General features: G+C 35.6%; 3 long non-coding RNA genes and 1 pseudogene across 4 annotated transcripts in view; 2 read left to right on the forward strand and 2 right to left on the reverse strand.

The window, feature by feature from the left end:
* Positions 1–887: 887 nt before the first annotated feature.
* LOC141498536 (uncharacterized) lies at positions 888–21,839 on the reverse strand. Of its 2 annotated transcripts, XR_012471674.1 has the most exons (4): positions 21,754–21,827; positions 12,330–12,368; positions 2,445–2,661; positions 888–1,597 (listed from the first exon to the last, which is right to left on the reverse strand). It is a non-coding gene; the product is annotated as an uncharacterized LOC141498536 (long non-coding RNA). The 2 variants fall into 2 exon arrangements; XR_012471675.1 differs by lacking the exon at positions 12,330–12,368 and having other exon boundaries at positions 21,754–21,839.
* LOC141498534 (actin-related protein 2/3 complex subunit 3 pseudogene) lies at positions 7,694–8,430 on the reverse strand (annotated as a pseudogene).
* LOC141498535 (uncharacterized) lies at positions 18,517–20,387 on the forward strand. The gene is made up of 3 exons (XR_012471673.1): positions 18,517–18,621; positions 18,784–18,854; positions 20,144–20,387. It is a non-coding gene; the product is annotated as an uncharacterized LOC141498535 (long non-coding RNA).
* LOC141498537 (uncharacterized) overlaps positions 21,571–23,045 on the forward strand; it is a 74,589-nt gene continuing 73,114 nt past the window's right edge. The window contains exon 1 of the long non-coding RNA XR_012471676.1: positions 21,571–22,752. This is a non-coding gene — a long non-coding RNA (uncharacterized LOC141498537). The remainder of the gene's footprint in view (positions 22,753–23,045) is intronic.

Raw genomic sequence — 23,045 nt, forward strand, 5'->3', positions numbered from 1 at the left:
CAGCAAAATGAAGCATTGATATATAATTATAATGTCCACTCTTAGACCCAGAGTAGAATTAAGGAAATGTATGCCCTTCTCTTCATTGTAGAAATGGAATATCATGGGTATGAAATACTACATATGCTGTCAAATATAGCTGATGTATTGGCTAGTTTTATTGAGCTATTTTTTTTCTTTTAAGATTTTTGTTAAAAGTGTTGACTTTGTGAATTGTGAAAGGATATGTCTGAAAATGAAGATGAGATTAAAGATAAAAACTATCAATAAAAATAAGATAAAATTTTTGTGGTTATAAAGCCTATGCTACATCCATAGATATTTAAAATAAATATTAAAAAGGTATATTGATAGTAATTAAAATTTAAATTTTAGGAATATTAAAATATTTATGAGAAAACTTAAGAAAAAGAAATTCAAAAGAACATATTATAATTTGATATTGCCATTTAGTATCAGAAAGAATAATCAAATGTAGGGTTGTCTACCATTCTGTCTGTAGGTCTCCTAATTCCTCCCAAGGTGAGAAAAGAAAAGAAAATCTTTATAACAAATATACACAGTCAGGTAAAATAAATTATCATACTAGCCATATGTGAAAATGTACATCTAATTCTGCAACTTGGGCCTATCTTTTCTCTAGCAGGTGATGGAAAGTACTTTTCAGCTTCAGTTTTCTGGAATTATGGTTGGACATTGAATTGATCAGAATTCTCAAGCTTTTTAAAAGTTGTTTGTCTTTATTAAGATGTTACAGGGGCGGCTAGGTGGTGTAGTGGATTAAAGCACTGGCCCTGGAGTCAGGAGTATACCTGGGTTCAAATCCGGCCTCAGACACTTAATTACCTAGTTGTGTGGCCTTGGGCAAGCCACTTAACCCCATTTGCCTTGCAAAAAACCTAAAAAAAAAAGATGTTACTGTATGCAATGCTTTGTTGCTTCTCACTTCATCTCTTCATTCCCTCTTCCCAGGTTTCTACAAAACCCTCTCTTTGGTCATTTCTTATTGACCAATGGTATTTCATTGTATTCGTATATTAAAATTTGTCTATCCATTTTTCAATCTATTCCCTTTGTTACCAATTCTTTGTAACTACAAAAAGGATTGCTATTTTTTTAAAAATATAGGTTATTTTCTTCTTCCTTTAATCTCAATGGCATTTCTGGGCCAAAGGGTAGTCATCATTTAGTGACAATTTGGGTTTATTTCCAAGTTGCTTTCAACAACTCTCTCTCCTTCATATCTAATCAACTGCTAAGTCTTATTGATTTTAGCTCCATGGAATCTCCTATTTCTGTCCCCTTCTCTAAACCGACATTGACCTCCTGGTTCAGACATAAATCACTTTTTTGCAAAGGTCTCATGATTGGTCTCTCTCTGTCTCTAGTTTATCCTTCACGGCTTATAAATTGATATTCAGAACCTCAACTAAGGAGTCAGGAAGACAGATTTGAGTCCTTTCTCTGACTTCTACTTCTTTTGAAATTTTGGGCAAGTTGCCATTAACTTCTAAGTACCCAAGCAGTTTTTTAAGACTATACATTGCAGAGGAGTTACTGCCCTGCACTGGTCCAGTGTTTCTTCATCAGTAGTTTCCTACAACAAATAAAATCACAGATCGGGTCTTAAAAAGTAGTGTCATGGACTTAGTGCTAGTAGAGACATTGGAGGATCTAGTTTGCCTTTTCTCTTTCTTTTTTCCTCCCCTCCCCTCCCCTCCCCTCCCCTCCCCCCCCTCCCCTCCCCTTCCTCCCCTCCCCTCCCCTTCCTCCCCTCCCCTCCCCTTCCTCCCCTCCCCTCCCCCTTCCTTCTTTCTTTCTTTCTTTCTTTCTTTCTTTCTTTCTTTCTTTTCTTTCTTTCTTTCTTTCTTTCTTTTCTTTCTTTCTTTCTTTCTTTCTTTCTTTCTTTCTTTCTTTCTTTCTTATTTGTCTATGTATTTATGTATTTATTTATTTAAGGGGAAAACCGACACTAGTAAAATAAATTGATTTGTCAAAAGTCACATTGGTATTCTCAACATTATACTCATATGGGGTAGGTAGTTAGCAATTATATTTAATGAATGAAATTAAAGGGACAGGAATTATAGGATCATATGTATATCCCTAGTATATCTCACTTATTTTACAAATTAGAAAATGTGACTCAGAGAGATAAACTGATTTGCTCAAAGTCACACAGCCTAGATTCAAATTACAAAAAATCAGATATGCATTTTTGATCATGTTCAATGTGGCTTATGTTTTGTTGAACTATACAAATTTGTTCTGAAGATTATGATTTTGACTTTTTTTTGTTTTTTTCTTTTTTGGTGTGTTTGTGTGTGTTTCATCAGACTTTAGAACTTGTGCTTTATCATTATGTTTCTAAGAATTCTAAAAGCATTCAAAGTTGATTATCTCAATAATATTTTCATTGTATAAATTGTTCTAATTCTACTTACATAATTTTGCTTTAATTCATAGAAGTCTTCCCAGTTTCCTCTGAAACTCTCCATTTCATCACAATATTTCATTACGTTCATATGCTGTACTTTGTTCAGTCATTTCTCAAATAGGATGACACTTCTTTAACTTCCTGTTCTTTGCCTCCATGAAACTGCCATAAATATTTTTTGTTCATATGGGACCTTCTTTTCTTGAACACTTTGGGGATATAGGCTGCATCAAAAGTTTTCAAAAGTTTGGTAACTTTGGGAACATAGTTCCAAATTGCTTTCCAGAATCATCAGACCAATTCCCCAATTGCACTAACACTGTGATAATGTCTGTTTTCCCTCAGCACTTTCAATATTTGTCATTTTCCTCTTTTAATATTTTTGCCCATGATAGGTGTAAATTAGAACCTCAAAGTTGTTTTAATTTACATTTCTCTAATTATTAGTAATTTGGAGCACTTTTTAAAAATATAATTTTACTGTTTGACTTTTAAAGTTTTTCATAATCTACTTCCAATCTACCTCTTTAAGACTTATTACTCATTAGTCCTCTATGATATAGCTCATAAACATCACAAGATCTCCTACCTCTATGCTTTTGCAGAGGAATGCACTTTTTTCTATCCTGAACTAGAATGTTTTCAGTTCAAGTGCTGTACATCACAGAAAAGTCTATCCTAATCTTCCCCAGTTGTTAGTATACGTACTTGGAAATAATATATATTTCCCTCACAGAATTTAAGTTCTTTGGGACAAAAACTGTTTCATTTTCATCATTGTGTTTCTAATCCCTAAACATAGCTCCTGGCAATTAATTATTGAATGGATGAATGATAAAGAAAGGGATTGTACTAGGTCCCATCTGATATTCAAAGTCCCTAAAAAGGATGAAAAATTTACCCAATAATTCTCACTCTGTCTCTCTGAACCTCTCTCTTTCATCTACAGGCTTATTGCTGCTTGGAGGTATGAATATTAAACAACTCATTTTGGTGAACTCTTATGAAAAAGAATATGTTGAACAGTAGTTAAAAATCTGGTCTTGGAGTCAAGAAGACTTCAAGTCTTGCCTCTAACATATACTGACTGTATGACCCAGGGCAGATCTCAATATCCAAGTGCCCCTGGCAACTCTTTAAGATGAGAAAGGGCAGAATAGTTGCTGATTTGAACTGATAGAAAGGGTTTTATTAAGAGACATTTTTTTATAGAATGAAATCACAGATTTGAATCAACCATCTATTTTCTAATAATTAATTGGTACTATTTTCCTATATGAATATTTTATTCTTGTCTAATGGTTGGCTTATTTAGCTAAATCCTGATGTGAGTAGTCATTAGGAACTATTAGTTTTTCTAAACCATTGAGACAAAAGGAAACAAGGACAAAAACAAAATATTCCCTGTCCAGAAGTAACTTTTATACTTCTTGGGAAGAATGCACTAGTGAGTATTACACAAAGTGATTGGAAAGGAAATAACTTGCTGGCAACTGGGAAAGCAGGGAAGGTTTTTTCACAAAGAGGATTGTCCAAAATAAACCCTAAAGGTAGATATGACTTTACACAGGCAGAGTTGAGGAGGGGCTTTTGGCATAGGGATGGCATGTGTACCTGTGTCAAGAACTATAATGTTGAGTTCAGATAACATGTAAGTGTGCATCAAATCAATTGATCAATTATATCTAATTAAAAATAAGTGACAAAATATCATGCTCTGATATTTTTACCAGGTGGTCTCAATCAAAAAATAAAATCAAAGACCTTAAACCAAAAGTGAAACATTTTTGAAAGCTAATGGACTAACTGGAATGATGACAAGAAGTTTGTTCAAATTGTTTAAGGGGGGCGGCTAGGTGGCGCAGTGGATAAAGCACTGTCCCTGGAGTCAGGAGTACCTGGGTTCAATTCCAGTCTCAGACACTTAATAATTACCTAGCTGTGTGGCCTTAGGCAAGATACATAACCCTGTTTGCCTTGCAAAAACCTTAAAAAACCCAAACAAATTGTTTAAGGAACTTAATTGTGTCTCAACCATTCTATAAAAACAAACAGATTTTTTCAGAACCCAAGAAATTTGGAATGGTGAACAAGGGAGTATTTCAATCAAACCCTTAAGAAGTATTCACTTAGGAAAGGAGGGGAACATCTTGATTTTGGCTTAGGACTTTTTCCCTTGGTGAGAAAATTTGGACCTTTTCATTGTTGACCTAAGATGTCAGTAAATGGTGGAAATTTCTGAACTCAGAGTTGAGAACATATGGGATATGATGAGGAAAGGCAGATTCGAAGCTTTGTGAGGAATCCTGCATAAAGGTTGCAGTATCCCTAAGAAGAATGTCATCAAAAAGGGGAGGAATAGACTTCTAGTAACCAGGGAGTTGTGAGTTAGTCCTTTGCCATATATGTTCTCTATACTTGAGTTTACCTTCCTCAAAACTCTATGTACAGGTGAGAGACTATAGCATAGACCTTTAGAGGTGATGTTTTGTAGCACTGTATTATCGTAATAAATACCCATTTCTAGTCTATGTGACTTACTGGCATCAACTAGTAATCAAGAGAGGAAGCACATTGGTGGGTGCTCATGAGCTATATAATCCCAGAGTGATAACCCTAAAATTCTCAGGGCTAATTAGCTCTGTGGGAGATATAGTAGTCATGTTCTGTCCAATTTGAGTGCTATTTTGGAATGGTTTCAGAGAATGTGTTATAAACAGTTTACCTGGAATATAGAACAAATGAGGAAGGGGATTAAAGTGAAATCATTTTGGAAAGATGAAAAGTAATTCCATCCACTTTTTGGGGGGCCAGACAGAGGAGGTAAAGTGTCTATCGAGAGATGCAAGTTAAAAGGTGTGCAGAAAGAGGTGATCCTACTTATAAAGTTCACTATAACATTCTATACCATGTTTGAATGTTTATTTTATTTTTTATGTTAATTGGTTCTTCTAATAATTCACTTGATCATTAACAGTAATTTCATTTTGCTTGACTTTCTCAATTTGCTATTTGAACTTGAGATTTTCCTAGTTTTAATCCAGAGTAGGCATGGAGCAAATTAGAGTTTTTCCATGATTTTAATAATTTACCAAACTGAAGGTCTACAGAGCCATTGTGCTGACCTCATTGCTATATGCTTGTGAAATCTAGTCAGACTACCAACTCCATTACAGGGAACTGAATCACTTCCATTTAAATTGTCTTAGGAAGATTCTGAAGATCACCTGACAGGAGAAGATACTAGACACTGAGGTCCTTCACTAAAATGCCTAGCATTCCAGCATTACTACAGAGAGTCCAATGGGCTGGGCACTTTGTTAGAATGCCAGATGTATGCTTGCCAAAAAACCCCCCAAAGAACCAAAAACTTTTATGGAGAACTCACATAGGACAAGAACTCACAAGGGAGTCAGAAGTGATACCAGGACATTGTGAAAGTCTCATTGAAGAACTTTAGAACTGATTGTACAGCATGGGAGACACTGGCACAGGACCATGCCCTCCTCAGTGTGGGTGCTATACTCTATGAGGAAGGCTGAATTGAAACAGCTCAAAGGAAACTTGACATTTGTAAGTTTAGAATACCCACCCCAGGGATTCACATGGACTATTTGTGCCCAACCTGTGGTAGAGCATTCCGAGCTTGTATTGGTCTGATTAGTCACAGTAGGATATACTGTAATTTGTCTCATAGTGATATCATTTTGGTTTTCTTTGATAGTGAAGGACAAGAACCAATCAACCAGTGGATTCCATTTGAACAGTTGTGTGGTTTTTCTCCATCTTAGTTCAGCAGTACACGTGAAGGAAGGAAGATGGCAAATAGTGGGAGTAATCCAAGGCTGAGACTTGGTAGAATATAATTTTCAGAATGTTAAGAGAGGTAGGAAACCAAGAGAAGGAGGAGAGTGTAGAGTTGAATTGGTTCACCAAGGGGTCAAAATGGGAGACAGAGACAGAGGGGAGAGTAGTTCATATAGGAAAGAAGATTTGGAGGAGAATTGAGAAATCAGGGGATTGAAAGTCATGTTGAGGATGAAGAACAAGATTTTTTTTTTAGATTTTTCAAGGCAATGGGGTTAAGTGGCTTGCCCAAGGCCACACAGCTAGGTAATTATTAAGTGTCTGAGACTGGATTTGAACCCATGTACTCCTGACTCCAAGGTTAGTTCTCTATCCACTTAGCCACCTAGCCACCCTGAACAGCCAGATTTTTTTTAGGTTTTTGCAAGGCAAATGGGGTTAAGTGGCTTACCCAAAGCCACACAGCTAGGCAATTATTAAGTGTCTGAGATCAGATTTGAACCCAGGTACTCCTGACTCCAGGGCCGGTGCTTTATCCACTACACCACCTAGCCACCCTGAACAACCAGATTTTTAAAGGAAAGACAGAGAAGAACAAAAAGTCAACAGGTTATGGTCGGTTAAGAGAATTTTGGAATTCATGAATGTGAGGTGGTATATTTATGGGTGATGGAAAGATCAAAGTTTTGATCATTTTTCTGAGGGAGATAGAGAAATAGCTCATCAGAAGGAAGTAGGTTGTTGAGTGGTTTGGGTGTTTTAAAAGACAGTTAATATGTGTGTTGAAGTCCTTCTAGTTTGAGTAAAGGAGAGAAAAATTGTCAACTCTACCAAACCCATTGAGGAAGGAAGGAAAGGGACCTGAAGGTCTGCAAACAATAGTTACCAGGATTTTAGATTGAGTGGGAGATATGAATTGAATGACTTTTAAAGGAAGAAAGATTATTGAGTGATGGAAGTAGGGGAGAACCTGAAAATGACTAAGGGGGACAAGAAGGAGTCTAATTCCCTTGCCTTGTCCACTGTGCTGAGGAGAATAAGTAAAAATATAACCAATGCTGAAAAGATCAGGCAGAAAAATTGTATCATGGGTTGGGGGGAGGAAGGTGTCAGGTTTTAGTAAGAGCTAGTTAGATGGAAGGAATGAGAGAGGAAAAAATGTGGAATGATAGTAAGTTTGCTAGCTTTGAAAAGGAATGCACAAAGAATAGTGGAAGGGTTGGATGGTATTTGGTTGAAACTTTGGAATAATGGATTTGTAGTAGATAGGAATAAGGTTTCATTTGGTGGGAGTAGGGTAGGGAATGAGATTTGAATGATAACCTATAGGGATTCAGAATCACTGGAATATGAAGGGTATGAACAGTTGTGAGAATGTTCTTTTTTTTGACATGGAATGTTAGAAAACTTACTTATTAGCAGTAGTTAATTTTTAATTTTTACAATGTTAAGTGTAAAAACCCTTAGCGATTGTTACACCTCATCAGTCTTAATGGCCATGCTTCTTTACCAAAAGCTGTAGTTTTTGTACATCTTGCTGCCAAACACTGAATGACTCTGCAATGGGAATAATTAGACAAGATCCACTCATTGTCCAGGTCCTGAAAGACTCTTGTTCATGAACTGCCTCTTCACAAAGCAAGTCCACCACTTGCTAGGTTTGTTACTCTGAGGATCAAAGACCTTCTCACAAAGCCTCAGTCCAGTTTCTTGCCGCAGTTGCTGTAAATAGGCCCTCATCACTTCATCTTCTTGTTTATTTGCAGGTTTGGCATAAATTGCATTAAGAGGGAAACCCGGTTCTCCAGGAATGGGAAAATTGGTGATTCCCAATGTATACATTTCTTTCTCTCCTTGGCTTTTTGAGTTGCACTTCGGGAGCTTCTTTAAGCATTCAGAAATGTAAAGAGTTATGTAGATCACTGTCCTATCAGCTTCATTCTTAATTTCATAGTTTTTGAAGAAGACATTTGCCTAGAAATAATAGATAGCTTCATCCACAATATGTGTGTCTTTTGTTTCTCTTGGAGCGGGTCCTTTAAATTGACTTCTAATGGGTAATAGAGCCATGTTTCCAATGAGTTTGGTGTCAGGGTCCATGAGAGAGGAGTGGTAAGCCGGCATCTTGGCAGCCGGGCCTGGACTTCGGGAGAGCGGAAGGGACAGACTCCTCGAGAATGTTCTTTATTGAAGAGAGAGTCCTACTCTTCTTTCCAAAGGAGATTAAATATCAGATATATGATAAATGCAGTGTGATGTTGGAGGTACATGATCAAATGGTATTTTGGGAAGCCTTGTTTCACTATTCCTCTTTCCTCCTGTGGGTAGAGGCAGAAAAGATTGGAGCAGTAGATGGGAGGTCAGAACAAAGGAAGATTTCCTCTTTGCACCAGATGTTCTCCATATCCTGGTTGGAAGACTGAGCAGGCAACAGTAGGTAGAAGTTACCTTGTGCTAGGATAGATGGAAGTCTTTCTTTGGAGTAAAGAAGACTCTAGGCCAGACCTCTTGCCATCTTTTTTCAGGAAACAGTTATAACCAGAAGGAGATGGAAGGCAGGGCAGGAATGGAGGTTGCAAGGTCAGAGGAAGGATTGACTCCTTTTCTGAATCATTGAACTAGAGATGAAAGAGACCTCAGAACCAATCCACTCTAATCCTTTTATTTAACAGATGAGGAAACTGAGGCCCAGAGAGATTAAAAAGCTGGCTTAAAATCACTCAAGTAGCTGAACATCAGAAGCATGATTTGATTCTAGATTTAGTTTGGCATTTTCCATATGCTATTAATTGTTCCAACACAAATGTTTTAATGTGAAATAGAATTAATTTTTGAAATTTATTTTTAAATCATGTGCATTTCACCTTTATTATTTTATAAATCATATAATTTATATAACAATAATTAATCACTTTATATAAACATTTATATAGTACACAAATACATTATTTTTTATATTTTTATATTAATGATAGTTTATTGATTATTAATAAATTATTGCCAATTTATGCAACAAATAAAAAATTTGATGTAATAAAATATCTAGGATACTGTTTTAACTAGAACAAACTTTAGCATTGGAAATATTTGTTTATAAGCTATACCTAGTTATTTTATTTATGATAATGCTTTATACTTCATCATTACATTGAAGTGATGTTGAGGTTTGAAAACTTTGACCACAGAGCTCAAGTTCTGTCAGGTATAATAGTATAGAGATGTAATTAGCACAAGAGAATAAAATTTTGAAAATTTTGTCTCAGGGTACATTATAGGAGGAAGCAAACTTTATTCCAGTGGTCAGAATTATTTCCATAATTCAAGCACAGTTTGGTAATTGTTTTGTGGTTGTTTTTCATAATATCTCAATAGTTAGGATCAGGGCAAAATTGCACATTCTCTTGTCTCCATACCCTCCAAAATTGTTTTTTTAAACTAAAATTCAGTTCAACTGTATCCTAATTCTGGTTCTTCCATACTGAAAAGACAGGTATGATTCAACCAACAGACTAGATCTGGTTTCCTAAGACCAGTTTTACTAAGTTTATCACTTGTGAGCTATCCCCTTAGTGATGAGTTCTTTGGCAATGGCAAGACATACAACATAGAAAAATTAAAAATAGCTCTCAGTTTTTGAGAACTTTTTCAACAACAAGAATGACAGAGTGGTGGGTAATGTGCAAATAATAGTAGTTTTTTGAACTCTGCTAAACATTAACACCTATTGAAAATTTAAATGTGAGATTTTTGTGCAATATCTAATAAATGAATGTACTACTAAACGTACTGGAAGAATTGAATACCATTATTCTCAACATTTTCATTATGGATAAAAACCAACCAAAATAAAATTATGAAAATATTTCAACTAATGAGATAATCTGTTGTGGAGGATGAAGGGGGGGAAAAAAATCTATGAAGAACTCAAAAAGAGTTCTTCAGGGGAATGGAGCCAAGATGGCGGAATGAGGACAGGCTTTCCCAGGAACTCTTTCCAGAATATTTCAAAAACTTTAAAATTATGACTCTAAAGTTTCAAGAGAAAGAATCAGAAAGAGATCCAGTGAGGCAATTTTCCAGCCCAAAGTAACCTGGAAGATTGTAGGAAGACTGTTCCACAGGGTTGGAGGGGGCGGCAGCACAGCCAGAATCACCATGCTGGAACAAAGGAGCTCCAGCCTTCTGGGAATAACCTGCAGGATGCGTGGGTCAGTGGGAGCACCAATTTCTGGCAGCAGAAGCAGTTTCCTGACCTACCAACTCAGGGAATACCAAGCACAACTTGGAAGGTTAGTGGGGAAACCTGTCAAAGAGAGCTCGACAAAAGAGCTTGGAATGCAACCAAGAATCAACTACTCAGCAAGACTGAACAATCTCTTGCAAGGGAAGAGATGGACTTTCAAAGAACCAGGGGAATTTCAAATGTTCCTGTTGAAACAGCTAAAGATGAACAGAAAGTTTGATCTTCAAATATAGGATTCAGGTGAAGCATAGAGAGTGGATGAGAAGGATAAATTATGAGGGATTTAATGATGATGAACTTTGTGTATTCCTGCATGAGAAGATGATACTGATACTACTCATATGAGCCTTCTCATTTATTAGAGTAGTTAGAAGGAGCTTATACAGAGGAGGCACAGGAGAGAGATGAATTTGAAGGTATAATATATTGTAAAAATGAAGTCAATGGGTGAAAAGGAAGTGTACTCCGAGAAAGGGCAAGGAGAGGTAGAATAGACTAAGATATTTCATGTAAAAGAGTCAAGAAATAGCTTTTGCAATGGTATGTGGGGGGGGGTTAGGGGGAATGAGAGAGCCTTCATTCTCATTGGAAATGGCTCAGAGAGGAAACAACAAATATACTTAATAGGGTATAGAAATCTAGAAGAAAAGGAGAGAAAGGGGATGGGAGAAAGGGGAGAGGGGGTGGGGGGATGTAGGTGATAGAGGAGAGTGTAGATCCTGGGAGAAGATAGTCAGATATAACACATTTTCATTTTTATTTTTTGCAAGGTGGTGGGATTGAGTGACCTGTCCTAATGGTTGCTGAGTCTCTGGGGTGTGATGTGGGATTGGGGCCAGGGCTAGTACTCTATCTGCTGCACCACTTGGTTGCCCCACAGCACATTTTTGAAGAGGGACAGAGTGATAGGAAATATAATAAATGGTAGTGGGGAGGAATGGATGGAGGGAATTATAATCAGCAACAGCAACTGTGGAAATATATGGAAGTAACTTCTCTGATTGACTTATAAAGAATGTGATCCACACCAGAGACAGAGCTGATGGTATCTGACACAAACTAAAGCACATTTTTTTCTCTTTCTTTCACTTTATTTCTCATGACCTTTTTTATTTTTGTGGGGGAGGGGGGATTATGTTTACTCCTACAACAAGACTATTTTATTTCATTTATTTAAATAAATTTAAATAAAATTTAAATAAAATAAAATAGTAATAATAAATAGTAATGTGCAAATAAAAATGCAAATTAAAATAAAATAAAAAGTAAACAAAAAGAGTTCTTTAGCATAGATTTTTGACATTCAGAGCATTTATTGCAAGGTAGACATCATGGAGAATGGTGAAAAATAAATTATAAATCCTGATTCAAGAGTAAGGAACAAAGGTCAATTTTGAAACATCAATATTCTCCTAGGGATATTCTCCATGGTTTCAAGTCATGGGTTATTGAAATTTCTGAAGATTAAAAGATGTGATTTGTCAAAGGATCAATGGAGAGGCTGATTAGCTCTCCTGATACAAAAGAAGTAATGAGAATTAAAAAGAGACAAGTATCAAGTTGTCAACTGTACCAGTATCATATAAGGATGAAATCATCAAGAAGTTATATAAAAACTACCTGTAAGATCACCAAATACAACATTTCCAAACTCAGGTAAAACATTGCTTCTATTATACTTTACAGAAACATTCAAGAAACAATGACATGCTTCACTCCTTTAAGTACAGTTCCTTCCTATATCTTTTCCTTTAATTTTCTATTTTCTGTAGTAAAAATCAATTTATATTCCATGAAAATAAGTTCAGTAAAGCCCTTAATTTCCCCCCCTCCCCCACATACCTCATGTTCTCACTTCAACCAGTAGTACAAGCATGATAGCTGAGAAAGAAAATACTGAAAGTCAAAGAATTTAAATTGAAACGATTCTATATGATAATAGTGACTATTACATTAGACTATTACATTAGAAGTCCTAAATTCTAGAAGTAACAATAGTGTATAGGAAATTAAAAGACTCTCCCCCCAACAAATTCCCTACTGCTAGTTCCCTATAAAATAATCTCAAACTCTTTGTAATTTAAACATTAGAGATTATATCTTGATTTAAAAATAGACTTTTATAACTATCAGAAAAAAAGCAGAAAGTGTTCCATTTCCAGCTAAAATTTCTCTTAGAATCAGTATTATTCACATATTCAATTATATTTACTCTCAGAATCCATAGTCTAGACTAAATGTTGACTCTTAATTAATTAATTTTTTTTTTTTTAGTTTTGTTTTTTTTTTTGCTAGGCAATGGGGTTAAGTGGCTTGCCCAAGGCCACACAGCTAGGTAATTATTAAGTGTCTGAGACTGGATTTGAACCCAGGTACTCCTGACTCCAGGGACAGTGCTTTATCCACTGCACCACCTAGCTGCCTCTCAACTCTTAATTTATAATAAATGCTACTCCATGCCCAATGGGATACCTAATTTTTACATCTCTTCTTCTAGATCACATTCTTCTTTTTATTTTAAAGTAAATAATTTGAGATCTTGCTGCTTTTAAGTTACTTTCCTGTTCTCTACTTACCACCCTTTCTGGTAAGAAAGTTTTCCTGATTTTTTTTACTAAAATAGTTACTTTGTAGCAATATACATATTTTATATATATGCATAATTATATTTATACATCTAAATTTCTCTGTCTATGCGAATTTGTAATATTTCATTTAAGTAGAATTTAAGTTTGTTGAAAATAAGGGAACTTCCGTTTATATCTTTCTATTAGGAGTATCTAGTACAATGACTTATAGTAAGCATTTAATAAAAATATTTGTTAAATTGAATATAACTGAATTATGTAAAAATTTGTATATTAACAATGACCAAAAAGTATTTGGAGTGATATAATGAGAGTATAATGTTCATTAGGTTATTCTCTTTTGTGCAAAGTAGTTAATAATGGAAACATAATTAAAGTATATATTTAAGGAACAATCAAATTGGTTTTCTAATTGGAAGAAAAAGAATAATAACATTCATAGTACCTTTTTAATTATCTCAGAGGCTTGCTCTGAGTTTCAAGTAAGAGATTGTACATGAAACACTTTGCAAATCTTAAAGTATTTAAATATCAATTTATTATTATATCAGTTGATAACAATTAATAAAAATTTAGAATCATAGACTCTCAGAGTTGGAAGAGATTGACCCAGAAAGTATCTAATCTAAACCATACCTATTATATCATACCAATAAGTAATCATTAATTTCAATTTAAAGATTTCAATTTAAGGATCACCAATGAATAAGAATCCTCCACTTCTTGAGTTGTCTCATTATTTTACTTGTTTTAAAAATAATTATATTTATTTTTTTATTTAGGATCAGAGAAAAAAAGCTGTACCAAACTCTGAGTTTATCAGTTTGATCTTATTGCATACATTTTGTATGCATAACCATATAAATTAAAAATAGACAAACATATCTATAACAAAAATGTTGAGGTAAATTAAAAAATCAAGACACTAGAGCATAAATAGATGTAGTATAATAGGAAATAGTCTTTGTCAATCACCTTTTTTCCCATTTAAACCATTTTACTTTTGTAATCTCTAATTATTATTATTATTATTACTGACTTTTGAGTCAACATTTGATTTTCTATAACTTCCAACCATTTAGCTCTCCCCTCAAAGAATAAACAACCCCCTTCCAAAGACAGATCTTCAAATACTTAAAGACAACTACTGTTTCCCCAAGTCTCCTCCAGGGTGAACATTGTCAGTACCTTCAAATGATTCTTGTAAGGAATGATTTTGAGTCCTCACCCTTCTGATGACCCTCTTCTGAATGCTCTTTAACTTATCAATGTCTTCCTGAAAGGAGATTATTGGTATTCCTTTTTGATATCTGGACTACCTGCTTTCAAATCTATTACAGGGTAAATTCCATGATCATCCCATTTAACAGCAATTGAGCACAACTTCATTTAATCTTGCTTTTTTTGGAACTTTCTGTCTGTTCAAGCATACCTTGCCTCTTGTCTAATTAGTTCAAGAAATACCAATCCATTATTAGATGTTACAGCCTTACACGGAGCAATCTCTTATGTAGGGATGTTATAAATGGAGCTATGTTGCTAGGGAGGGAGGAAGAAGTAGGTACCTGAGTGAATTGACAGGCTCTGGGATTTAGTGGATCTGAGTCAGTTGAGTTGGGAAGGTTGTATGGCTGGATATGAGGAAGCTGAAAGAGGTAGGAGTAGAGGTAAGAGAGGGTGTTGGGTTCTGAGCTGCCTGCAGTGGCTTCTCAAGGCTCAGAGATTGGGTTGGAGGGAAAAAGGGAGAGCCAAGAGATGAGCAGCAAGCAGAGAATCCTAGACAGAGATGATTATGATTCCCAGAGTTCTATAAACTTCAGAGTAAATTGGGTAAATAATACAGTAAAAACATTATCATGGAAGAATAGTATGCCGGTGTGTTTTTGTATATACACAGTGTCAAAGTGAGTTATTTAAAATGTAAAGACTCTATTCTATTGCTGATGTTAGGAGTCAATGATAATGCACCAATGTGTTATTTGTGTCATACTAGACTTTATTTGTATGCTTTTTAATGTAAAAAAGATGATTGGACCTGATTACTATTCTATACAAATTTCTATACATTTATATTGAGCCTTATTCTAGTCTAAAGGAATTTTTTCTATGCTTTAGATTCAAATTAATTTTGTAATGTGTAAATTTTTTCAATACTGATTAGTTGTGTATTTGTCTTAAATCTTAGTGTATGCTTGGTTTATTGAGTAATTTACTTCTAAATAATCTGTTGCTTTATAACTTAATTTTATCATTTATTGAATCTCTTTCCTGCCAACATGGTTGTCATTTGATAGCTTCAGTACTATTATACTTAATTCACTTAGTAAAAACAGCACACTATTTTCTGAACATGTTCTTTTTTCTCTTAAGAGTGATTGTTATAGTTTTACCAAAATGACCTTCCTTTCCTTAAGATCAATGTCATTTATATAATACATAGTACACTATTACTAGCTTTATTTTTTAAGTGAAGAAACTTGCTTTAATACTTAGTTAATAGGGTTTTATTAACTAACATGATAAACTCAAGTCCAGTGTGTTTTTTCTTTTTTTTTCTGAAAAGTGGAGACAAAATTTTTGCTATATTTATAATAAATTAATTTGTTATTCTGATTTAAATGTGATTCATTATTACTATGAACTTTTTATTCAATAAACAGTTGTTCATTGAATTGTTCAGTGTTAGGAATGAAGCTAGTCTATCATTTCTTTAACTTTTCTTGTTCATATTTAATATACTGATTTATACATATTTAGTACAAATTTACATTAGTAAACACCTATATTATTGTTTCTCTTTAGAATTTGAACCTTATTTTTTTACATTAGCAAAGATTGCTTGTTCTATCAGTAGAGTAGAACTGCCAATAAGATCTGATGTTAAATTGACTAAGTCTTGTAATAAATTGTGGTCTCTGCTAAATAATAAAATAAGTATATAATTTCCTGAAACACTGACTGTAAAAATATTTGTCCTAATGTAATGTTAAATTGGGAAGAAGTAAAGCTGGTGTTACTTGGGCAGTTTGTACATGATACACCATGTTTGCTAATGGATCTTTTTTATGGGCTCTCGCTTTAATACTGCTCAAGACCCTACTAGGCTTTTTAAAGGCCAAAAAAAAAAAGCAAAGATCAAATATTAATCATCATAAATGTGATTTCAATAAGATAGCCCAGAACATGGCACATTTGTACCTTGTTATGGTCTGAGAGCAAGGAAGATTTCCCTTTGTCAAGGAGTTGACCCTATCCAGGGAATTTCATATCTTATTCAATAGGCAATGAAGGGAAGAAGTTACATATACCACAAAAGTAAAGCAAGGAAACTTTGGTTACTTAGAATTAAATTTTTCACAATATTTCTCAGTCCTCAATAACATTTTATCTTATCTCCACCCTCTTCCTAAAATCAAGTGCCTTGGGCAGATCAAGTGAAATCTCGAGGAGAATAGACTTAAATGAAATGAAGCAAAGGTTAAAACTGACTTAGTAGGGTTGGTGTTTTCCATAAAAAGTCAACATTTTCTTCCCAGTGCCAAGATACATGGAAGGGAGAAGAAATAGGATACTGAAGAGATAAGCAAGAAGAAATGGAGGGAAAAGAAGAAAGGGTGGGGGGGGGGGGGGGAGAGATCATCATACCCAGAAATGGGAGAGATTAGTAGTAGTGTGAGAAGCAGCCACTAGTCAAGATTATAAATAGCAAAGAGGATTTATGTCAAATGGAGTATATTCTGGTAGTGAAGAGGACAAAAGTGGTAGGATCTGTAGAAAACAGTTGCCTTACTGTACCTGAGAAGTCTGAAAAACAGAGAATATGGGAACTAAATCACTGTCCACACCTTACATTTCTATGAGGTATTTTTTGTTTTATTATTCATTATAAAGAGATTTAGTTTTGAGTTGGGGAGATATAATTTTTTATTCTATTTTTTCCTGAGAAAAATACTAGCTATGAATGATTGTCTTATTTCTATGAATACCACAAAAATTAAATATTGTTTACCAATATTTTCTCTTGGTTAGGAATCTGTTATTCATAGTTAATTGACAAAGCTTTTAAAATTTGCTCCCTAATAAATCTAAACTATGTCCTTTTTGATTGACTTAAATAACTGAGCTTTTTAACACTATTATTTTTCTCTTTTGCTTAGTTATACTTTCCTAACATTTTAATATGTGTAGTGATTTTATTTCTGTGTAATTTATCTTTTCATAATTTTCTAAAGTTCAACCAACTCAGTTACTGAGTATAGAAAAATCTTTCCTTCTAAAATCTGAACAGATTTTTACTGATCTGTATAATCCACAAAAATATTGTGAAGTAACCAATAAGAAACATAGGAATGGAAGAATCATGTAAGTTATCAATTCTCAATAAATATTTGATGAATGAATGATAATCTAGAGACAGAAAATTTAGGTCATCTCTAAATGAACTCCATTTATGTTCTACTCCAGTCTATCCAGGAAACCATAGGAGCCTCAAAGGGTTCAGTGGAGCAAGTGGACTCTCTCAAATATCTTGCCAATATCCCCTACTCCTTCCTCTTTCTTGCCTGGCACTGACTCATTCCATCCATTCCCCTCCTTGAGGAAGGGAATCCAGAATTTCCTATTTTATTTAGACTCACAGGGTCATTTCCCAATGGCTGTAATGTGAATCCTTTTCTCTTCTGTGCTATTTTCCTCAATTAAAGTGTGAGCTCCTTGAGATCAAATGAACTTCTTACTTTTCTATTGTATCCTGCATGACTCAACACAGTACTTAGCACATCATCTGTATTTAATTCATTTTTGGTTTTTCATTCATTCATCTCTCTTTTTTTGCTGGTGGAGGTGCTAAGTAGCAGTGAGATGATACAAAGACTAGAAAAAAGCACAAGAAAATATCAAGAGCAAAGAACCTGTGAGAGAAATCAAATATAACTTATTGAGTCACAGAACAGAGACACCATTTTTATAAAATGGCATTTCCCTGGTGCTTCTTTCTGTTTAATTTCTTTTTCCTTCTATTTTGGCATAAATCTGATAAAAAAAAAATGGTCCTCCCCTTTCCCCAAAGAAGAAGGAAGAAAGAAGAAAGACATTCTCAATGATAAATCAATGGAAAAAGGAGTATAGAAGAAACAAAGGCACTAGATTCATAGTCAGAGAATTTTGGAATTAGAAACAATCCCATTGAGCAATCATTGAATCCTATTGTTACAGGTGAGGAAAATAATGTCTAGAAAAAGTGACTACTTCAAGAAGAAGTGGTTTTGCTGATACAAAAAAATGGGTAAAGGGTGGTAGATATCCAAGGGCATGAAGGAACAAGATTGTTTGTAGATGGTATTTGCTATTCTTTTATAGGTAGTAATTAGCTCACATATTTAAGGTGTGGGGGAGTAAATAAACAGAACTGATGTTAATCTTTTTGATCTTTAAAAGGCAAGATTGTCACCTTCCTCAATATTCCAAAATCTTCTACTGCCAGAGAATAAATTGTCATGGAGCAAGACAAGAATCTGGTAATGGTCTCAAAGTAACATGATCTTCAGGTAAGGCAATGAAGGAGGCCAGGAATTTTGTGGGATGCTCCTCATTTTGTGTCCCTGACATCCCCTTCCTGAACCCCTCTGCTCCAGGGAAAATTCTTGGAGAGGTGAATAATCTATATAAACTCCAGTGAAATCTTCTCTGTCAATGTTCCCTTTGGTCAGGTAGCACCTGAGGAGTTGACTATAACAGAGCAGTATATCACATCAAACAAATGAGTGTCCCTGATGATCAGGTATGTTGGTATGGGGCTGGTCACATGATGGCTGAACAGTAACATTGTGCCATCATCAGTTATGATAAATTTAGCTTTTTTCAGCATTACAATGATATACTAGTCTTCTATCAGTCTGTACTTTTCTTTTGTTTTTTTTTTTTTTTTTAGTTTTTAGTTTTTGCAAGGCAAATGGGGTTAAGTGGCTTGCCCAAGGTCACACAGCTAGGTAATTATTAAGTGTCTGAGACAGGATTTGAACCCAGGTACTCGTGACTCCAGGGCTGGTACTCAGTCTGTACTATTCTGTTTTTACTACTCTTCTTCATTAAAGACAATGTGGGCAGATAATTAGTCTTGGGAACCAGAAAGACCTGGGTTCAGAACTTCTGAATTGGCTGTGTGACCCTGGATGAGCTCTTAATGCTCAGAACAACTCTCTAAGACTGTAGGTTGCAAAGAAGGTGATGACCAGAATTGCTAGGGGCTATTTCTTCATGTGGGCATTCCCTATATTAATGAACCCACAAGGCCAATCCCTTTTCCTATCCAAATTGTTAAACATCCATCATGTGAAGGGCAGGGTCCTAAGTATGTGAGAGATAAAAAGCAGCACAAAATACAGTCATCATCATCCTCAAGAAATACACAGTTTAACTGGGGAGATAAGATATATAGCCTCAAAAAATTAATTCACTACAAAAATTAAATGCAAAACCCCAAGAGATTTTATACAACTAATCAAAAATTAAGTGATTTAGATGTTAATATGAGCTCAAAATTTCAACGAATCTGCAGTTGTTTTTAAGGAGACTAACTATAAAAGAATAATATTTAAAAGAGCTTACATTAATGTAGAAGCATATAGTTAACAAAGCATTTTCCTTGCAGTAAACCTGTGAGGTATGTTTTGGAAGTAATATTATTCTCATTTGAATGGTGTAGACCAATCTTACTTTTAAAAGTTTTTATTGAAACAATTGACAATATATTTTGATTTGCCATTTTAGTGAGAGTTCTCTGGTAGCTTGGCTTCATTTACTAAAGTATTTAGTAAACCCAGAGTTGGGCCACATAAAATCGCACCATGAACCACATGTGGCTCACAGGCCACATTTTGGACAGTCCTGGTGAAGAGTACTGGACTTGGGGAGTGAGGAACACCTCAGTTCAAATCCTCCTTCAAGCAATTAGAAGATGTCAAGCCATTTACGCTCCCTCGATCTCATTTTCTCTATCTGTAAAATGAGTTTGTTAGATTTGGTGACCTCCAAAGACTCATGCAGTTCCACATCTATTATCTTTTGCAGATAAAGAAGTTACAATTATGGGAGATTGTCAGAAAAAACCTGGGAAGATCTTCATGGACGAATGCTGAGTGAAGTGAGCAGAACCAGACTAACATTGTATTCAGGAACAGTAACATTGTGCCATCATCAGCTATGATAAACTAAGCTCTTTTCAGCATTACAATGATGCAAGACAATTCCAAAAGACTCATGGTGGAAAATGCAATATACATCCAGAGAATAAAGTATGGAATCTGATTACAGATCAAAGCATACTATTTCCATTTTTTTTTTTGGTGGGGGGAGATTTTGTTGTCTTTCTTGTGGTTTTCCCTTTTGTTCTGATTCTTCTTTCACGACATACCTAATGAGAAAGTATGTTTAACATAATTGTATATGTACAGCCTATATCAGATTGATTGTTGTCTTGGGGAAGAAGAAGAGATGGGAATGAGGGAGAAAAATTTGGAACTCAAAATCTTAAAAAATGAATATTGAAAACTATTTTTACATGCAATTGGAAAAAGTAAAATACTATTCAGTTGAAAAAGAAGCTGCAATTATAAAAGTGATAGTGTGGCACAAAACATAAACTCAAATCCAGGGATTCTGAGTTTGCCCAGAATAGGCCCAATTTGCCTATTACATCATGTTTCCCATAAATCACTTGAAGGAGTGGCATAACACAATATCTCTATTATCATTAGAATAAATCAATATATTTCTTGAAGTAAATTAAAAAAGTAAAATGCCATTCTATTATTTTTCAGGAGGCCTGTTTCGTTTTTGTTTTTAGTAAAAATAAGTAGACAACAGTAAGCAGGTCTTCAAAATAATAGTAGCACATTGCTGCAAAAATAACTCTAGAAATCATTAGAACTTAAAATTACAGGGACTCAAAAGAGAAATTCAAAGAAAATAAACTCACAATATTATATCCCATTACAGATATCCAACCCTCCTGACAAATTAACTAATATCACCTTTTAACTGACAAGGATGCCCTTTTGGGAGCTTGTCTCTACATTATGGTAGTGAGTATAGGGAAAATAAAAACCATCATGCTATTTCAGCAAGATTGCTTCTTTCATTTTGTTCCTCTGGTGAATTCTCAGGCCATGCAGTCAATGAACACACAGTAGCTTTAAAGGGGATGTTTCTAAAGATTCTGATGTTTATCAAATAATTTCAGGGAGGAAGACTTTTGCAGTTGATCAACATGGAACTTATAAAGTGCCACTGCATCCACATTTTCGACTCTTATGTAATAATGGTGCTGTGATCACACTTACGGGAACCCACCTTAGTGTACTTTCATAATTTTAAGCAAACTGCTTCTTGTGGTGAGAATTTAAAGGAAGTTGCAATTAGAATAGCATTAAAAATACTAATTTTTTTCTTCTGGTGCCGAGATTGTGAAGTGAGTAAGGAACCCTCTGAAACTTTCCCAAATTTCCCTTCAAACAACTAGAAAACCATCTCTAGGAGCAGGAAGGCAACTTATCAGCCTGGCAGGAAATGTCAGTCTTACTGGGTACCTTCCATCAAGGGGAATGAGGTTCAAGAGCAGCAGCCAGTCTCACAGCAAGGCTCCAAATCTGGGACAATCTACCAGTACATCAAGGTCTTACCTTAGTGACCTAACCCCCAGCACAAGCCACCAAGGGAGGCCTTAACTCCATTGGTGTCCAGTGGTGAAGCCCCATCCCAGGACAGGTCAACAATGAGTCCCTGTCCTGAGGGCCTACCAGCAGAGAGATCCTATTTCCATAGCAACCTAGGATCAAGGCTCCACCCTAGGAAACAGACCAGCAATTAAACCCCACACCCAGGAGAGGCCAACAAGGGAGCCCCTCTTCCCAACCACAGTATAAACCAGAAGGGAAGCCTACTCTCCAGAGACAGCAAGCAGCTAAGACCTGAAACCCAATGAAAGCCAGCACTAAGACCCAGAGCCCCAGCACAAAAAGTTCGGGACAATGCAGGACCAGAGCCCAACTACCACATAAAAACACCAAGTTACAAGAAGGAAAAAAAAAAAATGAGGAAAAAACCCAAAAGGGCTTGACTAAAGAAAGTTTCTGTGGTGACAGAGAAGTCATAAACTTAGATGAGGAGAATAGTGTTAAAATGACTACATGTGTCATGGCAAGAGAAGAGCCTCTTCTAGGTGCTCTCTCCTAAATAGTTAAAAAAATCTTAAAATTATGATTCTAATTAAATTTTTGAGAGACAGAACCCACAGAAAGAACAAGTGAGGCAATTCTCCAGCCCAAGGTAACCTGGAAAAAAGTGGAAAAACTCTGTTCCATGGAGTTAGAGGAGCAGCCCCACCAGAGTGAAGTAACTTCAGCCTCCTAGGAACAGCCCCAAGACACCTGGGAGCCATGACTCCCTGCAGCAGAAGCAATTTCCTGACCTGCATCCCGGGGAGAACCAAGCACAACTTGGAAGATCAGCAGGGAGACCTCTCCCAGAATGAACTTGAAGCCCATACCCTGAGTGCAGTCACTCAGCGTGGCCTGCAGCCCAGATACAGGAAATGGAAGCAGGCAAGCAGGAACCTCCAGGCAGCTACACCCTAAGTGCTCAGCCCATCCAAGATAAGGGAATGGAGGGAGACTTCCGAGGTATGTCTTCTGTCCCTGGAACAGGACTCTGGGGCTCTGATCACATTCAGATCCTGATCACAATCTATCCCCCCCCATAGAATAGGGACACCCCCCTATCAGCCCCATGGCAGAGGGGTGCATCTATGGTCATTCACAGACCAGGAGAGAAGTCAGAGCCTCACACACTCAGGTCCTTGTAGGGGTGTCCCAATAAAACTTAAAATGACTACATGTGAAAACTCAAAGAAAAATGTAATGTGGTCTCAGGTCCAAAAAGAATCCCTGAAAGATTTTAAAAAGGAATTTTAAAA

This window comes from Macrotis lagotis, chromosome X, assembly GCF_037893015.1.
Source record: "Macrotis lagotis isolate mMagLag1 chromosome X, bilby.v1.9.chrom.fasta, whole genome shotgun sequence".
Taxonomy (NCBI): domain Eukaryota; kingdom Metazoa; phylum Chordata; class Mammalia; order Peramelemorphia; family Peramelidae; genus Macrotis; species Macrotis lagotis.